The sequence below is a fragment of the Erinaceus europaeus genome, chromosome 3 (assembly GCF_950295315.1).
Source record: "Erinaceus europaeus chromosome 3, mEriEur2.1, whole genome shotgun sequence".
In the NCBI taxonomy this organism is placed as follows: Eukaryota; Metazoa; Chordata; class Mammalia; order Eulipotyphla; family Erinaceidae; genus Erinaceus; species Erinaceus europaeus.
The window spans coordinates 46,331,892-46,357,220 of record NC_080164.1 but is presented as its reverse complement, the minus strand read 5'-3'; the positions used below and the strand labels follow the sequence as shown (position 1 = coordinate 46,357,220).

General features: G+C 41.8%; 1 long non-coding RNA gene and 1 other non-coding gene across 6 annotated transcripts in view; one reads left to right on the top strand and one right to left on the bottom strand.

Annotated features, from left to right (window-relative positions):
* The window catches only part of LOC107522404 (uncharacterized), a 233,694-nt gene that overhangs the window by 202,520 nt on the left and 5,845 nt on the right, over positions 1 to 25,329 (bottom strand). For 3 of the 5 annotated variants that reach the window (XR_009548925.1, XR_009548926.1, XR_009548924.1), the window contains exons 4-5: positions 24,209 to 24,248; positions 23,587 to 23,683 (exon numbers count right to left, since the gene is read on the bottom strand). This is a non-coding gene — a long non-coding RNA (uncharacterized LOC107522404). Of the gene's footprint in view, positions 1 to 7,472; positions 7,646 to 23,586; positions 23,684 to 24,208; positions 24,249 to 25,329 lie in introns of those variants that run through there. The other 2 variants (XR_009548923.1, XR_009548927.1) reach the window with 2 other exon arrangements.
* LOC132537841 (U6 spliceosomal RNA) lies at positions 12,460 to 12,563 on the top strand. The gene has a single exon (XR_009549266.1). It is a non-coding gene; the product is annotated as a U6 spliceosomal RNA (small nuclear RNA).

The window sequence follows — 25,329 nt, the reverse complement described above, 5'->3', positions numbered from 1 at the left end:
CCAATAAATAGATCTTTACATAAAGGACTCTGGGGGGAGGGAGGCTTTCAGATCCTGGTGCAAGATAACAGAGGACCTAGGTGGGGGGGGGGGGGAGATAAGAGTATTTTAAAGAAAACAGAAATTTTACACGTGTACCAACAACTGTATTTACTGTTTACTGTAAATCATTAATCCCCCTAATACTAAATTTAAAAAATAATAATGGTAGTGGTCTGGGAGGTGGTGCAGTGGATAAAGAGTTTGACTCTCAAATGTGAGGTCCTGAGTTGGAGCCCCAGAAGCACATGTGCCAGAGTGATGTCTGGTTCTTTCTCTCCTCCTCCTATCTTTCTCATCAGTAAATAAATAAAATCTTTAATAATAATAATAATAGTATACCTATGTTCATAGCAGCACAATTTAAAATAGCCAAAACCTAGAAGCAACCTAGGTGTCCAATAACAGATGAGGTATGGCTGAGAAAGTTGTGGTATATATACACAATAGGATACTACTCAGCTATTAAAAATGATAAATTCACCTTCACCTCATCTTGGATGGAGCTTGAAGAAATCCTGTTGAGTGAGATAAGCCAGAAAGAGAAAGATAAATATGAGATGATCTCACTCATGGACAGAAGTTGAAAAATAAGAACAGAAAGGACAGCGATTGGTGTATTACACCAAAATAAAAAGATTCTCAGGGGGAGAAGAGGCTTTCAGGTCCTGGTGCATGATGGTGGAAGAGGACCTAGGCTGGAGGTGAAAGTGTTTTGCAGGCAATTAAGAAATCTTACACATGTATCAACAATGGTATTTACTGTAAACCATTAATCCCAATAAAATATTTTTAAATATTTTTCCCCTTGTTGTTTTATTGTTGTTGTAGCTATTATTTTTTAATTGCTTTATTATTTTTTAATTGGGGAATTAATGTTTTACATTCAACAGTAAGTACAATAGTTTGTACATGCATAACATTCCCCAGATCCCCATATAACAATACAACCCCCCACTAGGTCCTCTGAATCCTTCCTGGACTTGTATTCTCTCCACCCACCCACCCCAGAGGCTTTCACTTTGGTGCAATACGCCAATTCCATTTCAGGTTCTACTTCTGTTTTCTTTTCTGATCTTGTTTTTCAACTTCTGCCTGAGAATGAGATCATCCCATATTCATCCTTCTGTTTCTGACTTATTTCACGCAACATGATTTTTTCAATGTCCATCCAAGATCAGCTGAAAATGGTGAAGTCACCATTTTTTACAGCTGAGTAGTATTCCATTGTGTATATATACCACAATTTGCTCAGCCACTCATCTGTTGTTGGACACCTGGGTTGCTTCCAGGTTTGGGCTACTACAAATTGTGCTGCCAAGAACATATGTGTACACAGATCTTTTTGGATGGGTGTGTTGGGTTCCTTAGGATCTATCCCCAGGAGAGGAATTGCAGGATCATAGGGTAGGTCCATATCTAGCCTTCTGAGAGTTCTCCAGACTGTTCTCAACAGAGGTTGGACCAATTTACATTCCCACCAGCAGTGTAGGAGGGTTCCTTTGACCTGTTGTGGCTCTTATTATTGTTACTGATGTCTTTGTTATTGGATAGGACAGAGAGAGATGGAGAGAGGAGGGGAAGACAGAGGGGGAGAGAGAAAGACAGACACCTGCAGACCTGCTTCACCGCCTGTGAAGCGACTCCTTGCAGGAGGGGAACCGGGGGCTCAAACTGGGATCCTTACCCCAGTCCTTGTGCTTTGCGCCACCTGTGATTAACCCACTGCGCTACCACCCGACTCCCCCCAATAAAATACTTTTAAATAATAATAACAGATTGAGGAGCTGGATGTGGTGCACCTGGTTGATTGCACAAGGATCCAGGTTCAAGCCCTTGCCCTCACCTGCAGGGGGGATGCTTCACAAGTGGTAAAACAGAGCTTCAGGTGTGTCTCTTACCCTCCCCTCCCCTCCCCTCCCAGTGTCTGTTTATATCCAAAATAAATAAAAGTAAAATAATTAATAATAGTAATAATGATGGGCAGCTGGGAAATGACACGGTCGATAAAGTGTTGGACTCTGGAACATGATGGGGCTAGAAGATAATTTAAACAAAGTCGAGCAAAGTGATATGGGGTGATTTGAAAAGTGAGTTCTGCTTACAAAGAAGATGTAGCAGCAGAAAGAGATCTTGGTGTCTTCCTGAGGAGAAAAGAGGATCTACAAGTAAAGAGAAAAGATACTAAAATGAAAAATAAAAGTTTTGGGCTGGGGAGACAGCATACTGGTTACTCAAAAGATTTTCATGCCTGAGACTTTGAGGTCCCAGGTCCAAGCGCCAGCACCACAAGTCAGCACTGAGCAGTGCTAGGGTCTTTTTCTCTGAATCTCTCTCATTAAAATAAATAGAATATTCAGGGGTCGGGTGGTAGCGCAGCGGGTTAAGCGCACGTGGCACAAAGCGCAAGGACTGGCAGAAGGATCCCAGTTCGAGTCCCCGGCTCCCCACCTGCAGGGGAGTCGCTTCACAGGCAGTGAAGCAGGTCTGCAGGTGTCTGTCTTTCTCTCTCCCTCTCTGTCTTCCCCTCCTCTCTCCATTTCTCTCTGTCCTATCCAACAACAACATCAACAACAACAATAATAACTACAACAACAATAAAAAAACAAGGGCAACAAAAAGGGAAAATAAATAAAAATAAATAAAGTATTCAAATAATACAGTAATAGTTTTTTTTTTCTTCAGTAAACTTAAGAAGAGAGATCACTGGGCTCTTAACTTTATGAATTTGAAAAACAACATATAGGATTTTTCCTGGTTACCCAAAGAAATGAAACTACGCAGGCCCTACCCAACAGCTGATTCACCATCAATTAGTCTCTATCAACAATTCACTGAGCCTCACACCTCACACAGTCACATACCAGACAGCTCTGGAAAGCAAACAATCCCATGTGAGCTGTCAAAGTCCTCTCAGTACCTGACCACACCCTCAGAGGCAGGTTTCATTTCAAAACTGAAAGAGACTGAAAAGCTGGGGAAATCCAAAGATCAACAAAGCCAGGAACAGGTGGTTCCCAGAAGAAAAGGGTCCAGGGATGGAACTCAAAACAGAAACCAGACCACGATAAGACACAGTTTATGATGTCTGTCTCCAGGACTTTAGATACCATTTATATGTTTTCCAGTAGTTACAACAGGGCATGACTGTGGTTATCCAACTCCTGACAATTCACCATTTAATTCTCCAAATGTTCAATAAACTTCCTGGGTGTATTTAAAGTCTTAGAGCTTTGGGGTAACTCAAATAATAAAGATAACAGAAGTCTTGTGAATTTTTCACTCCTTCAAATGGGTCACATTTTGTTTTCTTTTATTATTATCTTTATTAGAGACAGCCAGAAATCAAGTGGGTAGGGGGTGATAGAAAGAGAGACATTTGCAGCACTGATTCACCACTCACAAAAGCTTTGCTCCTGCAGGTGGGAACCAGGTCCTTACACATTGTAACATGTGCACTCAACCAGGTGTTTCACTGGCCCCAGTTTTTTTTTTTTTATTTAATAAAGACAGAGAAATTGAGAGGGGGGACTAGGGAGATAGCATAATGGTTATACAAAAGACTTTCATTCCTGAGGATCCAAAAATCCCAGGTTCAACCACCAGCACCACCATAAGCTAAAACTGAGCAATGTTCTGGTCTCTCTCGTTCTTTCACTAAAAAAAAAAAAAAAAAAAATGGGGGGGGCACACACATTACCTTTTACAAGGACCTTGGTGCAAGACTCGGCTCCCCACCTGCAAGGGGGAAACTTCACAAGTGCTAGAACAGTGTCACTTTCTCTGTCCCTCTCAATCTCCTGTCCCTCAATTTCTCTGTATCCCATCAAATATGAAGAAAAAAAAAAAAGAGGCCACCAGGATCAGTGGACCCACCTTGCAGACACAGAACCCAAGCAATAACCCTGGTGGCAAAAAAAAAAAAAAAAATTGAGAAGGTGGAAAGCCAGAAAGAGGGATCCTGGATACTGTAGCACCGTTCTAGCACTCATAAAGCTTCCCCTAGTAGGTGGAGACTAGTAGGGATTTGAACTCAGGTCATTGCACATGGTAATGTGTGCTCTTTACCTTTACCAAATACGCCACCACCTGGCCCATAAATGAGTCACATTTAAATCACCATTATTTTAATCAGGTTATTTCCTTGTATTAATCTGCCTGTCTGTTAATTACCAAAGCACTGTTCCATTCTAGCTTATGGCAGTGATGGTCCTAGGGACTGAATCTGAGACCACGAAGTCTTAGGCATGAAAGTCTATTGCATGAAGTGTTATGCTATCACTCTAGCCTTTCATCATAATTTTTATCACTTCATTTTTTTTAATCTTTATTTATTGGACAAGCAGAAATTGAGAGAAAATGGGGAGACAGAGAAAGAGAGAGCGGGGGAGAGGGCATAATGGTTATACAAAGAGACTTTCATGTCTGAGTCTCTGAAGTCCCAGGTTCAATTCCCCTATGCCACCATAAGCCAGAACTGAGCAGTGCTCTGGTTAAAAAAAAAAAAAAAAAAGATAGACAGACAGACATCTGCTTCCCTGCTTCACCACTTGTGAAGCTTTCCCTCTGCAGGTGGGGGCCAGGGACTTGAACCCAGGTCTTTGTGCACTGTAACATGTGCACTCAACCAGGTGCGCCATCATCGCCTGGCCCCAATCATTTCTTCATTCTTCATGTCCCCGCAGCCCTTGGCAGTTCCTGTCTCACTGAAAAATTTCCAGGTTGTTCAAAACAGCCCTCTAGTCACAGCAATGTTAATACAGTAACATTCTATTTCACAAAGGAGTCAAGTGGGAACAAGGTAGTGGTGTGCCTGATTGAGCACATGTATTACAAAGAAGTCATGGATATTTGCGTTTTTCACTAGCTAAGTGACCTTGGGCTAATCACTATACCTTTCTGGAATGTTAGTAAGGAAGTTGGAAACAGGTGAAAAGAAAGTGTCTTTGTTCAATAAAACTCCCATGAGTGAAGAAATATTTCAATTAGGGCCAGGCAGTGCAAGGGAGGAAGGGAGACAGATACAAGAAAAGAAAGAAAGGAAAAGAGGGAGTTGGGCAGTAGTGCAGCAGGTTAAGCGCATGTGAAGCAAAGCGTAAGAACCAGCATAAGGATCCCGGTTCGAGGCCCCGGCTCCCCACCTGCAAGGGAGTCACAAGTGGTGAAGCAGGTCTGCAGGTGTCTTTCTCTCCCCCTCTGTCTTCCCCTCCTCTCTCCATTTCTCACTGTCCTATCTAACAACGACATCAATAACAACAACAATGAAAAACAACAAGGGCACAAATGGGAAGATAAATAAATATAAAAACAATTTAAACAAAAGATAGGAAAAGAGAAAAGGAGGAAAGGAGGGGAGGAGGAAAGGAAGAAAGACTTAAATTGTTGAATCTATAGTGACCATCTAGAGAGAAGGGGTCTGGAAGATAACTCACCCAAGATATACATACTTTACCATGTATTAGGAGCTGGGTTTGAGTCTCCAGTCATCACATAGGAACACTATGCAATGGAGAAGCTTCATTAATAGTGAGGAGTCTCTCCCCCTTTCTTCTCTTCCACTCCCAGTCTCTCACCCTCTATAAAAATTTTTTTTTTTAATTTTTAAAAAAACAGCACAAAGCCCTGACAGGGAAAAAAAAAAAAAAAAAAGCTGTCTTGCTGTTTTTAAAAACACCATACCTAAGTAACCTAAGTATAGAGAAAAAAAAAGAACTTCAAAAAGAGAATGTTACTTAAAAAGAGAATCTTAATGTTACTGGACTTCCCTGTTTGAAGACACCAGAAAGTTGCATATAGACTGCAGAGATGAGAATTACTAATTATCAATCCCATGAGCAGACAAAGGGGGAAAAATGTATACACACACACAGACCCGGACTGATATCCATGCCTTTTTTTTTTTTCTTTTTTCTTATTGCCACCAGGATTACCACTGGGGCTCAGTTCCTGCAGGACAAATCCACTGCTCCCAGCAGCCATTTTTTCTTTTTGTTTTTACTTTATTTTTATTAGTAGTATTATTATTTTTGCCTCCAGGGTTATTGCTGGGGCTTGGTGCCTGCACCATGAATCCACTGCTCCTGGAGGCTATTTTTTTCCCTTTTGTTGCCCTTGTTTTTTATTGTTGTTATGATTATTATTGTTGTTATTGATGATGCTGTTGTTGAATAGCATAGAGAGAAATGGAGAAAGCAGGGGAAGGCAGAGAGGGGGACAGAAATATAGACACCTACAGACCTGCTTCACCACTTTTGAAGCAACCCCCTGTAGGTGAGAGGAGCCAGGGGCTCGAACTGGGATCCTAACACCGGTCCTTGAGCTTTGTGCCACGTGTGCTTAACTGCACTACCACCCAACCCCCCCTTTTTTTTTTCTTTTATTTGATAAGTCAAAGAGACATTGAGAAGGGTGGGGAAGATAGAGAGGGAGAGAGACACCTGCAGTACTTGCTTTACCATTCACGAAGCTTCTCCATTGCAGGTATGGAGCAGGGACTCAAACTCAGGTCCCAGCACATGGTATTATGTACTCAGTCAAGCACACCACTGCCTGACCCCCACACCATGCCCCTTTCTTAACAAAATCATTCAAAGAAATGTTCTAGTCAAAATAATATTTAAAACTAGAACAAAATATAGAATTGAAGAAATGTATACAAATGTGTTCTCCTTTCCCAAAAAAATTTTAATGAGATTGGAACCAGACAACATGATGGTCTTCCCAAATACAAAGCGAAACTATCCTGCACACAACTAACTATCCCTGACAGTCTAGGCTTTTGAGCTGTTCATCACCTAGTGGCCTAATGAAGTAAATGCAGTTTCATCAAATGCTGGTATAAACTTCCAGCCATTTTGTGAACTCTGACCATAGATACAAAACGCCTCCAGTCTGACACCCTAGAAATGATTAAAGAAAGAAACTGAAGATCCCCCAGGCTCAAGTACAATTTTATAGATTCAACTTACTATCCATTTGTTCTCCAAGAATGTGGACAGGGTTCATAATCATAAGAAGAGAAGTATAGATTTGCTGCAAAATGGTACTTACAAAGTAGTGAGAAACAGAGGCTGCTTGTTTCACAGAGCAATCTACATTGAGGCTAAGCTTTGATGCTATAAGGAAAGTGTGGTGGTGGGTAGATAGCATAATAGTTATGCAAAGAGACTCTCATTCCTGAGGCTCCAAAATCCCAGGTTCAATCCCCTGCACACCATAAACCAGAGCTGAATAGTGCTCTGGTTAAAAAAAAAAGAAGAAAAAAAAAGTCCAAGTACATTTTATAAATAGGAAAACTGGGCTGGGGAGATAGCATAATGGTTATGCAAAAAGAATTTCATGCCTTAGGCAGCGAAGATCCTAGGTTCAATCCCTAGCACCACCGTAAGTCAGAAATGAGCCAGCACACTGATAAAAATAAACAAACAGGAAGATTGTCTTCAAGAATTTTTTTAATTCAGTGACAGGGATCAAACACAGCTTCTCACACTTGTGTGGCATGCACTCCACTGAGTCACCTCCCCAGTGGAAGACTATCTTCAAATTTTCACAAGATTGCAATGTAGAAAATGGATTGTATTTATCCTGCATGATTCCTGGGGCAGGCCTATAATGAGAAGTTGTCTCAATTAGACAGATCAGTATAAGAAATAATTTTCTATCAGTGAAACACCACACACACATATGTTGAGCATTTTCTATGCACTATATATATTAGGATCCCTCAAGAGTGATGAAAGGTAATTAAAAAGAACTTGGATGATCATCTGGCCAGGAGATCACAAAAAGCATTCCTGTAACTAGAAAGCAGACTAGAGACAAGACATATATTACCACAAAAATACTGTTCAGGGGGCCTAGGCAGTATCGTAGCGGGTTAAGCACACATAGTGCGAAGCAAAAGGACCAGCATTAAGAATCTAGGTTCGAAGCTTCCCCAGAGACACACCCTACTAGGGAAAGAGAGAGGCAGACTGGGAGTATGGACCGACCAGTCAATGCCCATGTTCAGCGGGGAAGCAATTACAGAAGCCAGACCTTCCACCTTCTGCAACCCACAATGACCCTGGGTCCATGCTCCCAGAGGGATGGAGAATGGGAAAGCTATCAGGGGAGGGGGTGGGTTATGGAGATTGGGTGGTGGGAATTGTGTGGAGTTGTACCCCTCCTACCTTATGGTTTTGTTAATTAATCCTTTCTTAAAAAAAAAAAAAAACCTTTTGACTAAAAAAAAAAAAGAAACAGAAGGATGAATATTGGATAATCTCACTCTCATGCAGAAGTTGAAAAACAACATTAGAAGAGAAAAAACAAGTAGAACCTCAACTGGAATTGGCGTACTGCATCAAAGTAAAAGACTCTGGGGTGTGTGTGTGTGGAGGGGGGAGAATACAGGTCCAAGAAGGATTACAGAGGACCCAGTTATATGGAAAACTGAGAAATATTATGCATGTACAAACTGTTGTACTTACTGTCAAATGTAAAAAATTAATTCCCCAACAAAGAAATTTTTAAAAGTATAACATGTTTTAAATGAAAAAAAAAAAAAAAAGAATCTCGGTTTGAACCCCTGGCTCCCCACCTGCAGGGGGATCGCTTCACAAGCAGTGAAGCAGGTCTGCAGGTGTCAATATTTCTGTCCCCCTCTCTGTCTTCCCCTCCTCTCTCTATTTCTCTCTGTCCTATCCAACAACAATAACAACAATTGATAAACAAATGTCGTATGCTTTACATTGGTTTGTTCTAGCCCTCCCCCGCCAAGAGAATTGGATCAGTCCAGTTAATTTCGCGGCCGCTTGGCCCCGCCCCAAGGAACCCCGAGAGAGGGTTCCTGAGTTCGAGAGTGCCAGAGTTGGAGAGTTCCTGAGTTCCAGAGTAAGAGAGAGTGCTTGTGCCGCAGCAAAGAGACAGCAGAGTTCTGTTTGGTGATTAGTTTGTCTTAGTTTATGAATCGTTGTTCATGAATAAAGAAATACAGCTTCCCTGCCCAGCTGTTGTCTCAGCGTCTCTGTTACCCGCCCCGTGAAGCTAGACCCGCCCGGCAAGAGTCTCCGAAAATTATAACAACAAACAAGGGCAACAAAGGGGGAAAATTTTTTTTAAAAAGTACTGTTCAATTCCAAGGGCTATGTTTCTTATATTTTTCTCTTCCTTTCTCTCTCTCTCCCTTTGTCTTTGTCTCTCTCTCTTTCTCTCTCTCTCTCTCTCTTTTTTACCTCCAGGGTTATCAGTCGGGCTCAGGGCCTACACTATGAATCCACTGTTCCTGTGGCCATTTTCACTTTTTTGGATAGGATAGAGAAATTGAGAGGAAAGCAGTAGAGAGAAGAGAAAGATAAGACACCTGCAGACCTGCTTCACCATTTGTAGGTTGCAGTTGGAAAGCCAGGGGCTCCAACCAGGGTCTTTGAGCTTAGTACTATGTGCGCCACCAGCTGGCCCCCAGGACATTTCTTTAAAAAAGAAAAAAAATATGTTGGGTGAAGAAGAGAGAGGGGAAGAGAGGGGGAGGGGAGGGGAGGGGAGGGGAGGGGAGGGGAGGGGGGAGGGGAGGGGAGGGGAGGGGAGGGGAGGGGAGGGGAGGGGAGGGGAGGGGAGGGGAGGGGAGGGGAGGGGAGGGGAGGGGAGGGGAGGGGAGAGGAGAGGAGAGGAGAGGAGAGGAGAGGAGAGGAGAGGAGAGGAGAGGAGAGGAGAGGAGAGGAGAGGAGAGGAGAGGAGAGGAGAGGAAAAACAGAGTGTCACTCTGGCACATGCTATGCTGAGGATCAAACTAGGGATCTCACACACATAAGTTCTGAGTTCTACTTGCTGTGCTACCTCCTAGGTTACAGGTCTACATTTCTAAATAAAACTAAAATTAAAATAATAAATCACAGCTAAACAAACCAACAAAAAAACCCACTAATATATAGTTCTCCCTCTGCCTTTCTGACCAGGCTGTACAACAAAAAGGCCTGATATCTCTTTTCCTTTTTTTTTTATTTGTTTATTTATTAATGAGAAAGGTAGGAGGAGAGAAAGAACCTGACATCGTTATAGCACATGTGCTGCCTGTGTGCTGCCCGGGATTGAACTCGGGCCATCACGTTTGAGAGTCCAGTGCTTTATCCACTGTGCCACCTCCCACATCACCCAGATCTCTCTTTTCATTTGAATAATTGTCAACAAATTATCTACTCAGTTTTATTATCTGAGAATTTGGGGGAAAAGCATTACTTATAACTATGAACATTAAATGTTATGATACTCTGTAAAGTAGTTTAACATACAAAACTTATACAAAAGAGCTTGAATAGGAAAAGTAATTGTGGAAGGAGGATGAAACCTAAATGTGTTGTTGAAGTTATCTACACTTAACCCTCAACCAAATCCTTCCTAGCTATTGCTGGCCAGAGGCTAGGTTCCCTTGGCAACCAGCCTTACATAAAAAAAGAAACTCAGAAAGGCAAATCATTTTCTGCCCTGAAATCTAGTATATTCCCTATACAAAACAATCTTCCTAAGACCTCACATATACCAATGTCCCAAAATCAAGGAGCTGAGGAGCTGTTACTCTCCTTATTTCTTATAATGATAGTAACAGTGTTGGGATTCCAGAGACCATACAGACCCACCCCTTTGTTTAATGGATAAAGACAATAAAGCAGAGAAAAATAAAATTGAACATATACTGAAAAATATATTGAAGGGCAGGGGTAGATAGCATAATGGTTATGCAAAGAGACTCTCATGCCTGAGGCTCCAAAGACCCAGGTTCAATCCCCCGTACCACCATAAGTCAGAGCTGAGCAGTGCTCTGGTTAAAAAAAGAAAAAGAAAAATGTATTGAACATGATAAGTTAGTGAAGGATCAAGCCAAAATCTTTTATTTTGTGGTTTATTAAATTCCTTTTATTTTGTAGTTTATTAAATTTATTTTATTAAATTCCTTTAATATTTTAGTTGGGGGGGCAGGCAGTGGCACACCTAGCTAAGTGCACACATTATGGTGGGCAAGGACCCAGGTTTAAGGCCCTTGTCCCCACCTGCAGGGGGGGAAGCTTCACAAGTGGTAAAGCAGGGCTGCAAGTGTCTGTCTCTCTCCTTCTCTACCTCCCCTCTCAATTTCTGTCTCTATCCAATAATACATATTTTTTTAAAGATTTTATTTATTAATGAAAAACATAGGAGGAGGGAGTCGGGCTGTAGCGCAGCGGGTTAAGCGCAGGTGGCGCAAAGCACAAGGACCGGCATAAGGATCCCGGTTCGAACCCCGGCTCCCCACCTGCAGGGGAGTCGCTTCACAGGCGGTGAAGCAGGTCTGCAGGTGTCTATCTTTCTCTCCTCCTCTCTGTCTTCCCCTCCTCTCTCCATTTCTCTCTGTCCTATCCAACAACGACAACAACAATAATAACTACAACAATAAAACAACAAGGGCAACAAAAGGGAATAAATAAATAAAATAAATATTTATTGAAAAACATAGGAGGAGAGAGAAAGAACCAGGCATCATCCTGGTACATGTGCTGCCGGGAATCAAACTCAGGACCTGATGCTTGAGAGTCCAATGCCTTATCCACAGCGCCACCTCCCAGATCAAAAATAATGTTTTTAAAATATATTTTAGATGGGAAAAACAGGAGCAGCCCTACTAAGACACCTAACCCATAGTATGTATTTCACATAGATAAGAGTGGAACAAGGGAGTCGGGTGGCAGTGCAGCAGGTTAAGCACAGGTGGTGTGAAGCACAAGGACCAGCTTTCCCCCTGCAGGTGGGGACCAGATGCTCAAACCTGGGTCCTTGTACACTGTAACATGTGCACTCAACCAGGTGCACCAACACCTGGCCCCAAATTATCTTTTTTTAAAAAGATTTTATTTATTTATTAATGAGAAAGATAGGAGAGAGTCAAAGAACCAGATTATCACTTCAGTACAGGTGCTGCCAGAGATTGAATTCCAAAGCTTGAGAGTTCAATGCTTTATCCACTGTGCCATCTCCCAGACCACTTAAATTATTTTTATGTATTGGATAGAAACAGTCAGAAATCAAGAGGGAAGGGGGTGATAGAGAGAAATAAGAGGTACTTGCAGTTTCCACATGCAGGTGGGGATGGGCAGACGAGGGGACGGGGGGAATCTAACCCATGTTGCTGTACATTATAACATGCAACCTGTGTGCACAACCAGGTGGTCACCACCCAGACCCCTTTATTCTCGTTTTTTTTTTTAACCTGTTTATTAACAGAATACTGCTCAGCTCTGGCTTATGGTGGTGTGGGGGACTGGACTTGGGACCTAAGAACCTCAGGCATGAGAGTATATTTGTATAACATTATGCTATCTCCCCCACCCCACTTACTATGTAACTTTAAGCAAGTCTGCTTCTCTTAGCTTCTATGTAATAGGACAAAGAGAAAATAATAATAAAATTAAATTTGTGCTCGCTTCAGCAGCACATATATTAAAATTGGAACGATACGGAAATTAGCATGGCCCCTGCGCAAGGATGACATGCAAATTTGTGAATCGCTCCATATTTTTTCTCCTTATTTAAATAGAAAAGGGGGAAATAGTAATAATAATTTTTTTTTAAATAATAGGATTGTGATCTGGGAGGTGGCGAAGTGGATAAGGCATCGGACTCTCAGGCACGAGGTCCTAAGTTCAATCCCTGGCAGCACATGTACCAGATGATGTCTGGTTCTTCCTCTCTCTCCTATCTTTCTTATTAATAAATAAATAAAATCTTTAAAAAAAAAAAAAAAAAAGGATAAAGCCAGAGAGATGGCTCAGAGGAAGAGTACCTCTGATTTTTGATTTGCCAAACACTATTCTAAGCACTTCACATGGTTTACAATGATGAATCATCGCAACAATTTTTTAAGGAGGGATAATGAAGCAGTTTTCTAACACACGACCACATGGCTAGTTACTGAGAAAGCCGAGATTGTCATTGGAAGAGGTCCGATTTCAGCATCTATGTTCCTTACATTGCTCTACTTCCCAAAGTACAAAGTTAATATGGTTTTATGTTGCTAAAATAAGACAATCCATACAAAGTATTTAGTATATTGCCTGGTTCATCAAGATTTGGCATTCATATTACTGCTGTTATCATCATCAATCCTTCTGAACTCCTCTCAGATGCAATACCTCCTGAATTCCATTCCCAAGAAAATGGTTGCTTTCTTACCTAGAGGAACAGCTTACTGGGCAACTAGGATGAGATTCTAATATTTCACTTTCTTTTGTAGTAGAGGGGTAAATAGATGACTCTATAAAAAAAAAAACAACATATAGGGGCCAGGCAGTGGCATAACCACTTAAGCACACAGACCCAGGTTTGTGGCCCCACTCCCCACCTGCTGGGGGGGGGCACTTTATGAGCAGTGAAGGAGGTCTGCAGATGTCTTTCCCTCTTTAACTCCCCATCCTCTCTCAATTCCTCTCTGTCCTATCTAATAAAAAAATAGAAGAAAAAAAAATCCACTGAGAGTAGTGGATTTGTAATGCCAGCACTAAGCCACAGCAATAACCCTGGTGACAATAAAAAAATAAATATAAATAAATAAAAATAAAAGCAACATATCAGGGCCAGGTACTAGTACACTCAGTTGAGCACACATGTTAACAGTGTGCAAAGATCCAGGTTCAAGCCCCGCTCTCCATCTGCAGGGTGGAAACTTCACAAGCAATGAAGCAGTGCTGCAGGTGCCTCTATCTTTCCCTCTCAATCTTCCCCTTCCCTCTCAATTTCTCTTTATCTCTATCCAATAACAATAAATAAAATATTACAAAAAAAATGGCTCATTGGGAAGGATACCTGTAGTGTCATGCATGCAACTGACATCCAAGCCCCAGCACTACATGGCAGATGCCATGGCAAAGAGGAAGGCCTGGTGCTGTGGTGTCCTTCCCTCCCTCCCTCTCTCTACCTGAATGGAAAAGTGGCCTGGAAAAGTGAAATCACACATGTGCAAGGCCCTGGATCCATCTTTTTTAATTAAAAACTTCATCACCCTCATAAAAAAAAAAGTGTTGTTTATCCTGTACCTCCTTCTCCTCTCTATTCTTCCACTCATCTATTCTGAAAGCCAGCCTGTTATACACTTTGTTTGTGTTTATCATTTTTTCATTTTTGGTGCCAGAAATCAATCACTGAGCTACATCATATCATGGCCCTCAATGTGTTAAGTTCAGAAACCCACTAGATACCCAAGTGGAGGTATCAAGCAAACACCTGGATATGAGTCTTGTGTTCAAATGATGATGAGTAACTTTCAGATATAATTAGTATTTAAAGTTTCTTTTCTTTTCTTTTTTTTTTTCCTCCAGGGTTATCACTGGGACTCGGTGCCTGCACTATGAATCCACTGCTCCTAGAGGCCATTTTCCCCTTTTTTTTTTTTTTGCCCTTGTTGTTACTGTTATTGTTGCCATTGCTGTTGTTGTTTTGGGTAGGACAGAAAGAAATCAAAAGAGGAGGAGAGACAAAGAGGGGGAGAGAAAGATACCTGCAGAGCTGCTTTACCGCTTGTGAAGTGACTCCCCTGCAGGTGGGGAGTCAGGGGTTCGAACCAGGATCCTTGCACTAGTCCTTGTGCTTTGTGCAGTATTTAAAGTTTTTAAAGAAAGTACCTAGGAGAAATTAGTACAGAGAAGGAATTCAAAGACTACCTGTATCACTAGAAGCTGAGGAGAAGAGGAGGAATCTGTCTGGAAAAGGGGGGGGAGAGGACTGCAGGGTTGCAGTTAAGAAGGGGCTAACCATGCAGAAGGAGAAGCAAGGAAGTGATATCCTGGAACCCAAGTGAAACCAGTGTGCAGTGCAGAGTGTCAATAGCTACTGAGGTCAAGACGAGTATCACTTAAGAAATTACCACCGAGAGGCTGGGCAATGTTACCATGTTCAAGGGCTGGGGTTCAAGCCCCACTTCCCACCTACAAGAGGATACTACATAAGTGGTGAAGCAGTGCTACAGGTGTCTATCTTTCTCTCTCCCTCTTTACCTTCCCCTTTTCTTTCAACTTCTCTCTGCCTTATCAAATAAAATAGAAATAAGGAAAAGGGAGGGGGAAAAAAAGGATGCACCAAACCCCAGCAATAACCTTGGTGGCAATTTTTAAAAATTACCAGTGAATCTTTGTTTTTTTTTTTAAATATTTGTTTGTTTATTTATTAATGCGAGAGATAGGAGGAGAGAGAAAGGACCAGACATCACTCTGGTACATGTGCTGCTGGGGATTGAACTCAGGACCCCATGCTTGAGAGTCCAACCCTTTATCCACTGTGCTACTTCCCAGACCACGACCACTGAATCTTTGTATTATTATTTTTTTTTAAAGATTTTTTTTAATATTTATTTTATTTATTTATTCCCTTTTGTTGCCCTTGTTTTATTGTTGTAGTTATTATTGTTGTCGTTGTTGGATAAGACAGAGAGAAATGGAGAGAGGAGGGGAAGACAGAGAGGAGGAGAGAAAGATAGACACCTGCAGACCTGCTTCACCGCCTGTGAAGCGACTCCCCTGCAGGTGGGGAGCCGGGGTTCAAACCGGGATCCTTATGCCGGTCCTTGTGCTTTGCGCCACCTGCGCTTAACCCGCTGCGCTACAGCCCGACTCCCCTTTGTATTATTTTTTAAGCATGTTTTTCCCTGCTCCATACATAGCACTTTTTTTATTTTAGTCCAGGTTAAATCCCATTACTGTCCAAAGAATATGCACAAAGTTTCTATTTGATGCAACTATATCCCTGTTTTAAAAAAAAAAAATCAATGCTCTTATTCTGGACACAACAGATCTTACACTGTGTAAGAATAAAGTGGAGCAAACACTTTGTCTTATTAAAATAACTGTCTCTCTGAAACAAAATCCCCAACCAACTCTTGTGTGCTCAGTAGGTAGGATCAGAGAAATGAGCTATTTAAGTATATTTCTTTTGTTCTGCCATAAAGTAGTAATTATTCTCTAACTCCTTTCCCTCCTCCCAAACTTGAACATTGTACCAGCTAAACAAAGAACCTAGATTTCCACTCACACACCCCTTTAAAATTAAAGAGTACAATCAAGGGGCCATGCAGTGCTGAACCCAGTTGAGCTCACACATCACCATGCACGAGGACCTTGGTTTGAGCCTCAGGTCTCTACCTGCAGGGGGGAAGCTTCATGAGTGGTAAAGCAGGTTTTCAGGTCTCTCTCTATATATATTAATTTTTTTATTATCTTTATTTATTGGATAGAGACAGGCAGAAATTGAGGTGGTAGGGGGAGATACAAAGGGAGAGAGACACCTGCAGCACTGCTTCATAACTCGCAAAGCTTTCCCCCTGCAAACGGGGATCAGAGGCTCAAACCCAGGTCCTTGCGTGTGCGCTCAACCAGATGTGCCACCATCCAGCCTCAAAGGGATCTCTGTTTCCTCTCTTTCTCTCTCCCTACCTCCCTCTTTCCTCTCAATTTCTCTCTGCCCTGATTAAAAAAAAAAAAAAAAAAAGGAGGGGGGATCAAATTCTAAAAGTGAGAGAAAAGGCACTGTATCTTCTCTAATTTTCCAAATCACTTTATTGCGGAAATAATAGTTTACAGGACAAGTGATGTGTGAGTACAGTACCCTGTGACAGGTGTTTACACACCACTCTCACTACCAACTCAAGACTCTTTTCACCAACGTGCGCTCTGGCTTACAGTGGTGCAGGGGATTGAACCTGGGACTTTGGAGCCTCAGGTGTGAAAGTCTGTTTGCATAACAATTATACTATCTACCCCCACCCTCATATTTCTTTTTCTTTTTTTAAAGATTTTATTTATTTATTTATTTATTTATTTATTTATTTATTTATGAGAAAGATAGGAGAGAGACAGACAGACAGACAGACAGAACCAGACATCACTCTGGTACATGTGCTGCCAGGGATTAAACTCAGGACCTCATGCTTGAGAGTCTAGTACCTTAGCCACTGTGCTACCTCCCGGACCACTTCTTTTTTTTTTTAATATTTTATTTATTCACTTATTTTAATGAGAGATATATAGAGAGGGAAGAGAGGCCAGAGCACTGCTCAGCTCTGGCTTATGGTGGTGCTGGGGGTTGAACCTGGGACCTTGGAGCCTCAGGCATGGGAGTCTCTTTGCATAACCATTATGCTATCTCCCCAGCCCAAAAAAAACACTCATATTTCTTTTATTAAAGAACTGACAGTTAATTCAAGGACTATCTCTATTTTGATCTTAAAAGTCTCTATCCAGTAAAGGCAATATCTGATGGACTTTAACTTTCTGTGCTCAAATGAGCACAGTCAAGTCTTAATAATCAACAGTTCTGTATCAACAAAAATTGGATCATGTTAACATCCTTCATCTTCAATATAACTCCTGAACAGACTGTGTTCTCTCTTCCTGTGGTCCTATGGTCACTCCTCCTGAAACACTGTTCCTTGCCCTTCATGCAGCAACATGGCAACTTAAAAGACTAAAAGGCGGGGGTCGGGCGGTAGCACAGTGGGTTAAGCATATGTGGCACAAAGCACAAGAACTGGCTTAAGGATCCCGGTTCAAGGCCCTGGCTCCCCACCTGCAGGAGAGTCGCTTCACAGGCAGTGAAGCAGGTCTGCAGGTGTCTGTCTTTCTCTCCCCCTCTGTCTTCCCCTCCTCTCTCCATTTCTCTCTGTCCTATCTAACAATAATGACATCAATAACAACAATAACTGTAACAACAATAAAAAAAGGGCAACAAAAGGGAAACTAAATAAAAAAATTAAAAAAAAAAAAAAGACTAAAGTCACCTCTCTATTCACAGCAATCATTGGATTAAGGATCCTCCTCTGAATGTGTAGAACCCTCTGCTTACTCATATCCTAATACTTAAACCACTGTACTCCAAGTATGTTTGCTTGTCTATTTCCCTCTCCAGACCATAAGCATAGGGCAAAGCTAGGATCTCACTAATTTTTACACCCTTAATAGCTGGAACATATCAAGTAATCAGTTGCTGTTGTTGAATGAGTAAATAAGATGAAATTTGATCCTGAATACCTTATGTGCTCTTTGCAACAGTTTCCTTAATTAACTGAATTATAACTAATATTAACATTATTGGCATGTAATCACACATCCCCAGCTAATAGCAAAAAAATAAAGAAGCTTTCTGATATTGAAAACAGAGAGAGGGGGTCGGGCGGTGGTGCAGTGGGTTAAGCGCCACGTGGCGCTAAGCGCAGGGACCAGCATAAGAATCCCGGTTCGAGCCCCCGGCTCCCCACGTACAGGGGAGTCGCTTCACGGGTGGTGAAGCAGGTCTGCAGGTGTCTATCTTTCTCTCCCCCTCTCTCTCTGTCTTCCCCTCCTTTCTCCATTTCTCTCTGTCCTATCCAACAACAAAGCAACGTCAACAATGGCAATAATAACCACAACGAGGCTGCAACAACTAGGGCAACAAAAAGGGGGCAAAATGGCCTCCAGGAGCGGTGGATTCATGGTGCAGGCACCGAGCCCAGCAATAACCCTGGAGGGAAAAAAAAAAAAAAGAAAACAGAGAGGCCCAGAACATGGCATAATGCACATGGAACTGGACTCTCAAGCATAAGGTTTTGAGTTGGGTCCCTAGCATTGCATGTGCTAAAGTGATACTCTGGTTCTCTTTCTCTCTTCCTTTGTCTCTCCTCCCCATATTAGAAAATAAATAAGTAAATCTGAAAGAAGGAAAGAAGCAAAGGATAAGGAAAAAAAAGAGAAAGGGTGGCCAGGCAGATGGTGCATTGGATAAGACATGAAATCCTGTGTTCAGTCCATGGCATGTAAATGTGCCAGAGTGAATCTCTAGTTCTCTCATAAATAAATTAATTTTTGGTTGAACACACTTGTTACAATGCACAAGGACACAGGTTTGAGCCCCTGATCCCCACCTGCAGGGGGTGAAGCAAGTGGTGAAGCAGTACCGCAGGTATCTCTCTCCCTCTGTCTCCCCTTTCCTTCTCAATTTCTGACTGTCTCTATCTAAAATATTTTTTTAATTTAATAATAATAATTAATTAATTTTTTAAAAGACAAGAAAAATAAGGCTGGGCAGAGGTATACCTGGTAGAATATATACAATACCAAGTTTAAGTACCCAGATTTAAGCCCCTTGTTCCCATCCCTGGGGTGAAACTTCTGTCTCTCTTCCATCTATTTAAAATTTTTGGGGGGGAGTCAGGTGGTACCGCAGTGGGTTATTAAGTGCACATGGCGCAAAGTGCAAGGACCACATAAGGATCCCGGCTCGAGCCCCCGGCTCCCCACCTGCAGGGGAGTCGCTTCACAGGCGGTGAAGCAGGTCTGCAGGTGTCTTTCTCTCCCCCTTTCTGTCTTCCCCTCCTCTCTTCATTTCTCTCTGTCCTATCTAACAATGACGACATCAATAACAATAGTAACTTCAACTATAAAAAGGCAAGGGCAACAAAAGGGAAAATAAATAAATAAATATATATATTTTAAGGTGAGGTGGGCAGTAGCACACTGGGTTAAATGTACATAGTACAAAACACAAGGATCCCAGTTCAAGCCTTTGGCTCCCCACCTATAGGGAGGGTGTCACTTTTCAAGAAGTGAAGCAGGTCTGCAGGAGTCTTTCTCTCTTCTCTCAATTTCTCTCAGTCCTATCCAATAAAATGGAAAAAATGGCTGCCAGGAGCAGTGGATTTGTAGTGCTGGCACTGAGCCCCAGTGATAACCCTAGAGGTAAAAACAAAAACAAAAAATTTTTAAATTTTATTTTATTTTAATGAGAGAGAGAGATAAGAGAGAAAGACACAGAGAGAAAGACCAGAGCACTGCACAGCTCTAGCTTATGGTGGTGCTGGGAATTGAACCTGGGACCTCAGAGCCTCAGGCATGAGTCTTTTTGCAGAACCATTATGCTGTCTCCCCAGCCCACACAAAAAAAATTTTTTTTTAAGGGTTGTAGTTATATAGCATAATGGTTTTGCCTAAGGCTCCAAAGTCCCAGGTTCAATCCCCACACCATCATCAGCCAGAGGTGAGCAGTGTTCCAGTAAAAAAGAAAGGAAAGGAAAGAAGAGGGCAGGGCAGGAAGAAAGGAAGGAAGGAAAGGAGGGAGGGAAGGAGGGAGAAGGGGAAAAGGGAAGGGAAAGAAATAAATAGAGGTATTTCTCAAAATCAATTCAGGAAGAGTTACATCAAAACTTCTCCCTTTGTACAAGACAGAAGCCTATGCTTCCAGTACCTCAGGAGGAGCTAATGGAATTCTAGACTAGTCTCTTCATCTCCCTTCCAGTGGTCAGGTCCTTTTTCCCCTACCCTGTTTTTTCTCTTTCTTTTTAAACATTTTCCTTTCTATACTTTGTATTTGCATACTGTTCCCATTTTCCCTTACTTTTTCTCTGTATTACCTTCTCCATGGTCTAATTCAATCTGCACATATATGGGAAATTCAGAGGTTTTGCTTTACCCAGTTAGGAGAGCATAAGCCAAGGTTGTTGTTATATATTCTGGTCACAGGGCTAGGTGCACATTAGTTACAATGATGCACAAGGATTCTAAGTTCAAGTCCCAGTCCCCACTTGCAGGGGGAATGCTTCACAAGTGCTGAAGCAGTGCTGCACGTGTGTGTTTCTCTCCCTATCTCCCCCTTCCTCTCAATTTCTGGCTGTCTCTATGCAATAAATAAGTAAAGATAAAATAAAAATCTTTATCTTCTGGTCACTTTTGTAAAGCATACCAATATATTCCTTATGTTTCTGAGAAAACCAAAACCACATAGTGACTTCCTACCAGCAGTACAGGGTCACCAGCACATGAGGTCAAATACAAAATGGGCAAAGGATGTTTTTAAACAAAAGTAATTTAAACTCAATTTACTTTAATTTTTAATTAAAAAAATAAATTAGAAACTAAATCTGAAATGAGAGAAGGAAACCATATTTTCAGGGGAAAAAAAAAAAACATTGCATGTTAGATGGGTAATTTTTTTTTTTTTTTTTTTTTACCAGAGCAGTGTTCAGCTCTGGTTTAGGGGATTGAACCTGGGACTTTGGAGCTGGAACCTCAGGCATGAAAGTCTCTTTGCATAACCATTATGCTATCTACCCCTGCCTGAGATGGGCAAATTTTAAAAGCTTTAACATAACAGAAAGATATAGACCCTGACGATAGAGAATGGGAAAGCTATCGGGGGAGGGGGTGGGATATGGAGATTGGGCGGTGGGAATTGTGTGGAGTTGTACCCCTCCTACCCTATGGTTTTGTTAATTAATCCTTTCTTAAAAAAAAAAAAAGAAGTTGAAAAACAAGATCAGAAGAAAAAAAAACAAAACACAAGTAGAACCTGAACTGGAATTGGTGTATCGCACCAAAGTAAAAGACTCTGGGGTGGATGGGTGGGGAGAATACAGGTCCAAGAAGGATGACAGAGGACCTAGTGGGGGTTGTACTGTTATATGGAAAACTGAGAAATGTTATGCATGTACAAACTATTGTATTTACTGTTGAATGTAAAACATTAATTCCTGGGAGTCGGTCGGTAGCGCAACAGGTTAAGCGCAGGTGGCGTAAAGTGCAAGGAACGGCTTAAGGGTCCCAGTTCGAGCCCCCAGCTCCCCACCTGCAGAGAAGTCGCTTCACATGTGAAGCAGGTCTATAGGTGTCTCTCTCTCCCCCTCTCTGTCTTCCCCTCCTCTCTCCATTTCTCTCTGTCCTATCCAACAACGACATCAATACCAACAATAATAATAACTACAACAATAAGACAACATGGGCAACAACAACAAAAAAAAAAAGATATAGACCCTGCCCCAAAGGAACTATGTAAGTCTACTAGAGGAATCACTTCTACAATTTCCCAAAACCATAAATGAAATCAGTACAGAACAGGAGGAAAAAGATTCTCTTAAATCAAAAGTCACGAAACTAATATAAATGGGCTACGTGTTCTGGGACAGAAAAATTAAAACTGAGGGGCTGGGTGATAACACACCCAGTTGAGTGCAACATGACCTTGCTCAGGGACCTGAGCTGAAGCCCTCCATCCCCACCATTCCTGCAGAGGGGGAAGTTGCACAACTGGTGAAGCACTGTTACATGTATCTCTCCTCTCTCCCTCTCCATCTCCCTTTCTCCTCTCAATTTCTTTGTTTTACTGTATAAAATAAAAGACAAAAATTAAAACTGGATGGAAAGCCTTTTGAGTTTAAAAAAAAAAAGGCTATTATTTCATAGACTAAATGTTCTGGGATAGAAAAATTAAAACTGAGTGGTCTGGGAGATGGTTCGGTGGATAAAGCATTGGACTCTCAAGCATGAGGTCCTGAGTTTAATCCCTGGCCGCACATACACCAGAGTGATGTTTGATTACTTCTATCTCTCTCTCTCTCCTCCTATCTTTCTCATTAATAAATAAAATATTTTAAAAAAAAATTAAAATTAAAACTGAGGGGTCAGGTGGTAGCACACCTAATAGAACACACATAATGGGTCCGGGTGGTGGCACACCTACCTGGTTGAGCACCATGTTACAGTGCACAATGACCCAGTTTCAAACCCCTAGTCCCCACCTGCAGGGGGAAATCTTCATGAGTGGTGAAGCAGGACTGTAGGTGTCTATCTCTCTCCCTCTCTATCTTCCCCTTCCTCTCAATTTCTGGCTATCTATTCAATAAATAAATAAAAGATAATAAAAAGAAAAAAAATTTTAAAAAGCACACATAGCCATGTGCATGGACCCAGGTTTAAGCCCCTAGTCCCCACTTGCAGGAGGAAGTTTCACAAGCAGTGGTGCAGTGCCACAGGTATCTCTCTGTATCCTTCTCTCTTCCTCTCTCTCCCCCTCTATTTCTTTCTCTATCAGAAAAAAGAGGAGGGGAAAAAATAGCTACCAGGAATAGTAGAACTGCAGTATAAGAAAAAGAAAAATTAAATCAAGGTGGCAAGATTTTTGAGTTTCAGAAAAAGCTATTATTCCATGTACCAAAGTCAGTGCTACAGCATTAGAAGTCAAAGAAAGGAATAATCCCCGATTAGGAGTCAAAAAGCCCAGGTTAGCTGCTAGGTAGGAGGTTCAGTAGGTAGTACACAGGACTTCCATGCTTGAGGCCTGAGTTTGACCTCTTGCACCCCATGTGCTAGAGCAATGCTTCTCATCCTTACACACAAGAAATAAATGAATCATAGGTAGGGGAGATAGCGTAATTGCTATGCCAAGAGACTCTTGTGCCTGGGGCTTCAAAATCCTAGGTTCCATACCCTGCACCACAATAAGCCAGAGCTGAGCAGTGCTCTAGTAAAATAAAAATAAAGACTCGTCCTAACAAGCTGTGAAAGCTTGGGCAAATCACTTAACTTGTATGATCCAAAGATGGTTCTTCCATAAAATGAACATAATACATACCTTTCTGGCAAAATAATTTGTGGTGATTAAAAAAGGTGTTATCACTCTGAAAGGCTTCAAATACCATGCCAGTGTAAAGAGGAAGCAAAAAATCTTCTTCTGAATGAAATTTAAATCCTGTGGTCCAATTTCCAAGTCTAAACCTGACTCACCTTTCCTAACTCATTAAGCCCCTTAACCAACCTGTGATCAGTTGAGTGGGAGGAGAAGAGTCATAGTGTAAGGCTCCAAGGGTGAGGTGGTGACTAGTCAGTCAGTTGCTCCATCTCAATGGCTTCATCTGTAAAATGGGTGATAGAATTAATCCATATATCCACAAGATAGAGAAGTTCTAAGGAAGGGAGAAAAGAATTTGACAGAAGTGAGTAAAATATTTACATAATCCTCCTCCCCAAGGATAGTCAAGATCATCTGGATATCACCACTCCCTGAATAGAATTATAAGGGGCTTCAGACATTATTTAACCTATTATTTTACAGACAGAACAACTGAGGTCCAAGCAAATGAACTGGACTGTATTAGTTACAGAGCTAGTTAGTGGTGTAGCAAAAGGCCAGAGCCTTAGATTTTCAAGTTCAGCTCTTTTCTCACCAGATTTCAAAAAAGAAAGAGGTGGCAACATTTGATCACACTGCAAGGAAATGTCTTTGAATGATGGTAGCCTTCATCTTTCCTTGGTAATCTTAGACACATGTCAAAAGCAGAATGAGTTGTTGGAGACTAGCAAGTGTCAGTGGACTACCTTGTAGCAGTGTGTGTGTGTGTGTGTGTGTGGGGTGTATTGTTGAGGCACAAAACACTTACCCAAGGAGTCTATGGAGCCCTCATCTCTAACCCCATGGGCCTTCAGGAAAAAAAAAAGATTTCAGGGTCACCAAAAGCATCTGTGGCTTGAAGGACACATTATCAATGCCAGACATATATATATTCTTTTTTTTTTTTTGGGGGGGGGGGGGCTCCAGGGTTATTGCCAGGGCTTGGTGCCTGCACCATAAATCCACTGCTCCTAGAGACCATTTTTTCCCTTTTTGTTGCCCTTGTTGTTTTTATCACTGTTGTGGTATTATAATTTATTTTTTAAGCAAAGCACTGATCAGTTCTGGCTTATAGTTAAAGCCAGTTCTGGCACACTGTAATACAGTCAACAGCAAATGTGGTTACCCAAGGTGAGAACTGAAAACTGAGAATTGAAAGGCATCATTAATAACACCTTCTCAGGGCACCTGGTTGAGCGCACATGTTACAGTGCACAAGGACCTAGGTTCAAGCCCCCAGTCCCCACCTGCAGGGGGAAAGCTTTGCAAGTGGTGAAGCAGGGCTGCAGGTGTCTCTCTGTCTCTCATCCTCTCTATTCTTCACCCTCTCTATCCCGCCCTTCCCTCTCGATTTCTGACTGTCTCTATCCAATAAATAAACAAAAAAAATTTTTTTAAGTTAAAAAAAAAAAAAAAGGAACACCTTCTCAATGTCCTTGATATAAGAAGAAATGGGTAGTCCAGGAGGTGGTGCAGTGGATAGAATGCTGGAATTACAAGCATGAAGACTTGAATTTAATCCCCAGAAGCACATGTACCAGAGTAATGTTCTGGTTCTCGTTCTCTCTCTCTCTCTCTCTCTCTCTCTCTCATGTGTGTGTGTGTGTGTGTGTGTGTGTGTGTATGTATGTGTGTAGTGGGTGGGGAGGGGAGGGGGAAAAAACTGGACCAGAACAAAAAAGAAAGAGAAAGAGAGGGAGGTGGGAGGGAGGGAAGGGCAGTGATACCCTGTTAATCACACATTAGCAAGGACCCAGGTTCAAGTTCCCACCCCCCTCACTTGCAGGAGGTTGCTTCACAAGCAATGAAGTAGGTCAGCAGGTATCTCTCTCTATCTCTCTCTCTTTTTTAAGTATTTTATTTTTGAGAGAGATGCAGAGAGAGAAAGAC